General features: G+C 36.8%; 2 long non-coding RNA genes across 3 annotated transcripts; one reads left to right on the top strand and one right to left on the bottom strand.

Moving 5' to 3' along the window:
* Positions 1 to 157: 157 nt before the first annotated feature.
* LOC117342241 lies at positions 158 to 953 on the bottom strand. Of its 2 annotated transcripts, none has more exons than XR_004535767.1 (2): positions 755 to 953; positions 158 to 283 (listed from the first exon to the last, which is right to left on the bottom strand). It is a non-coding gene; the product is annotated as an uncharacterized LOC117342241 (long non-coding RNA). The 2 variants fall into 2 exon arrangements; XR_004535766.1 differs by having other exon boundaries at positions 158 to 311; positions 755 to 925.
* Positions 954 to 1,323: 370 nt separating this feature from the next.
* Positions 1,324 to 1,943, top strand: LOC117342239. The gene is made up of 2 exons (XR_004535765.1): positions 1,324 to 1,370; positions 1,479 to 1,943. It is a non-coding gene; the product is annotated as an uncharacterized LOC117342239 (long non-coding RNA).
* Positions 1,944 to 4,175: the final 2,232 nt, after the last annotated feature.

The following is a 4,175-nucleotide window of genomic DNA, read 5'->3' as shown; positions in this document are numbered from 1 at the left end:
TTTGTCAGAAGATGTCCGTTATACAAACCCTCAGTAAACTCCATTACATGTGTATAATTTTTCAAATTATCATAATCATTTTACTGCAAAAGCATAATTTTAACCAAAAAATTCAAATGAAGTTCATATTTATAATTAAAACAAACATCAAAGGTGATATAATTAAAATTCTTTATTTTGGACAAGTCAGTCAAAAAACAGTTTTCAAACAAACAGTAACTTTTAACCTTACTCTAGATCATCAATATTCATAACCTTACTCTAGATAATCAATATTCATAACCTTACTCTAGATCATCAATATTCATAACCTTAACCTACGTCATCAATATTCATAACTTTAACCTACCGTATTTATTCTAATACACGCCCCAGGGGCGTGAAATTTTTCCGAGGGGGGGGGGGGGCGTTTAATGGAGATCAAAATTTCAGAGTCGGTAAGTTGTGAGATATGTTGTATGTACCCATTTCACACCATGAAACATGTGTATGTGTATCCAAAACATTGAAAAACTATGTATATAGTTACTGAAACTTTGTTTTGTCGTTTGTGTTAGTTTTATGTTGGAAATCCTTTAAATAATTACCTCCGGACACACGTGGATGGATATATAACTGTGCCACGGTAAGTTCTTTTTCTCGCATTGAGGAATTTATCTTTCCAAAAAAAAGGGGGGGGGGGGGGGGGGGGGGGCGTTTATTAGGGTGGGGGCGTTTATTAGAATAAATACGGTATGTCATCAATATTCATAACCTTACTCTAGATCATCAATATTCATAAATCATCAGATTTTATATATGGAATAAAAAATCACAGAGAGTTGATATAAACACACGTATATATATCAGGAGATATCAGAAATAACAGTTACACATTTTATGTATGGATATTTTCTGTTTTCTAGTTAGAGACCGGAGACAGGCGTGGACGGGAATATAGCCTGATGGTCAATCTTACCACATAACAACGTCATCAAAAAATGGATCAACAATATCATAGCACAATTAGAAAAAATATAATACATAAATATAATAATCTATTGTTGAGATCAAGAAAATTCATATATGACAAAGTACTATTGTAGTGATGAAGGAAATTCAATATTACAAAGGACTATTGATGTGATGAAGGAATTCCAATACTACAAAGGACTATTGATGTGATGAAGGTTATCAATACTACAAAGGACTAATGTTGTGAAGATTATCCAATCAGACGAAAGGACTATTTTTTTTTGTGAAGAAGGAAATTCAATATTTACATGACAAAGGACTATTGTTATGATGAAGGTTATTCAATATGACAATGGACTATTGTTGTGATGAAGATTATCTTATGATTATGAAAATGGACTATTGTTGTGATGAAGGTTATCAATAGGACAATGGACTATTGTTGTGATGAAGGTTATCAATAGGACAAAGGACTATTGTTGTGATGAAGGTTATCAATAGGACAAAGGACTATTGTGATGAAGATTATCAATAGGACAATGGACTATTGTTGTGATGAAGGTTATCTTATGATTATGAAAATGGACTATTGTTGTGATGAAAGTTATCAATAGGACAATGGACTATTGTTGTGATGAAGGTTATCAATAGGACAAAGGACTATTGTTGTGATGAAGGTTATCAATAGGACAAAGGACTATTGTGATGAAGATTATCAATAGGACAATGGACTATTGTTGTGATGAAGGTTATCAATAGGACAAAGGACTATTGTTGTGATGAAGATTATCAATAGGACAAAGGACTATTGTTGTGATGAAGGTTATCACTAGGACAAAGGACTATTGTTGTGATTAAGATTATCAATACTAAAAAGGACTATTGTTGTGATAAAGGAAATCTAATATTACAAAGGACTATTGTTGTGATGATGACAAAGGACTATTGTTAGACCACACATGGTCATGTATTAAAGCATTATGTAAATTTTTACTCGTTTTTTTCTGCATTACATGTCTTTGGGAAATAAAGTGGATAAAATTGGATGACATTGTGAGTAAAGATAAAAGCTACACTGTGTATACTTACTGCCTTCACATAATGGGAACGTGTACTGATGTAAGACTTCATCCTTTCATTCACTTATACCAAACATTCACTTATACCAAACATTCACTACGACCCAGTATTCACTACAACCCAGTATTCACTATGACCCAATATTCAATAAAACCCAGTATTCACTACAACCAGTATTCACTACAACCCAGTATTCACTACGACCCAGTATTCACTATGACCCAATATTCAATAAAACCCAGTATTCACTACGACCAGTATTCACTACAACCCAGTATTCACTACGACCCAGTATTCACTACGACCCAGTATTCACTATGACCCAATATTCAATAAAACCCAGTATTCACTACGACCAGTATTCACTACAACCCAGTATTCACTACGACCCAGTATTCACTATGACCCAGTATTCACTATGACCCAGTATTCACTATGACCCAGTATTCACTATGACCCAGTATTCAACAAGAGGCCCAGGGGCCTTAACGGTCATCTGACTCTAAATTAAAACCCTTATATTATTGTAGTATGCATTCTCTGTAGCAAGTATATAGTGGCACTGTTGACCATGGTGGCCATCTTGGATTTCTGACCGACCCAATAAATAATAACACTTGGTCTGGACCATCTAAGGATAATTTCTGGTAAGTAAGAGCTGAATCCCACCGGTGGAATTTGAGAAGAAGTTTGAAATAGGTGTTGTTCATGAAAACCATGATTGCCAAATCATGTTACAAAATGGCCGTCATTGCTGCCATGTCAAAGTTTTTACAAGGCCGAAAAAAACAACAACACTTTGTTTGCCCTCCTTCTTTAACATTCTCACAAATTTCCAGCTCAATGACACCAGTGGAACTGGAGAATAAGTTTAAAATGTGTTTTTTAAGATTGCGGATATGGCGGCCATCTTGGATTTCAGACCAATCTAAAAAATAACAACACTTGGTCGGGATCATCTCAGGAACATTTCAGGCAAGTTTCAGCTCAATAGCACTGTTGGAACTTGAGAAGAAGTTTAAAATGTATTTTTCAAGATGGCGGCTATGGCGGCCATCTTGGATTTTGGACCGACCCGAAAAATAACAACACTTGGTCAGGATCATCTCAGGATCATTTCTGGCAAGTTTCAGCCCAACAGCAGTGGTGGAACTTGAGAAGAAGTTTAAAATGTGTTTTCAAAATGGCGGCTATGGCGGCCATCTTGGATTTCAGACTGACCTGAAAAATAACAACACTTGGTCAGGACCATCTCAGGATCATTTCAGGCAAGTTTCAGCTTAATCCCACTGGTGGAACTTGAGAAGAAGATTGAAATGTGAAAAGTTTACGCACGGCGCACGGCGCACGACGACGGACGAAGCATGATGACTATAGGTCATCCTGACCCTTCGGGTCAGATGACCTAATAAAACCCAGTATTCACTATGACCCAATATTCACTACAACCCAATATTCAATAAAACCCAGTATTCAATACAACCCAATATTCAATACAACCCAATATTCAACAAAATAACAACACTTGGTCGCAATCATATCAGGATCATTTCAGGCAAGTTTCAGCTCAATAGCACTGGTGGAACTTGAGAAGAAGTTTTAAATGTGTTTTTCAAGATGGCGGTTATGGCGGCCATCTTGGAATTCGGAACGACCCGAAAAATAACAACACTTGGTCAGGATCATCTCAGAATCATTTCTGGCAAGTTTCAGCCCAACAGCACTGGTGGAACTTGAGAAGAAGTTTAAAATGTGTTTTTCAATAGCACTGGTGGAACTTGAGAAGAAGTTTAAAATGTGTTTTTCAAGATGGCGGCTATGGCGGCCATCTTGGATTTCGGACCGACCCAAAAAATAACAACACTTGGTTGGGATCATCTCAGGATCATTTCTGGCAAGTTTCAGCCCAGCAGCACTGGTGGAACTTGAGAAGAAGTTTAAAATGTGTTTTCAAAATGGCGGCTATGGCGGCCATCTTGGATTTCAGACTGACCTGAAAAATAACAACACTTGGTCAGGACCATCTCAGGATCATTTCAGGCAAGTTTCAGCTTAATCCCACTGGTGGAACTTGAGAAGAAGATTGAAATGTGAAAAGTTTACGCACGGCGCACGGCGCACGACGACGGACGAAGCATGAT

This window comes from Pecten maximus, chromosome 14 (genome assembly GCF_902652985.1).
Source record: "Pecten maximus chromosome 14, xPecMax1.1, whole genome shotgun sequence".
Taxonomy (NCBI): domain Eukaryota; kingdom Metazoa; phylum Mollusca; class Bivalvia; order Pectinida; family Pectinidae; genus Pecten; species Pecten maximus.
This window is presented reverse-complemented; position numbering and strand designations above follow the sequence as displayed.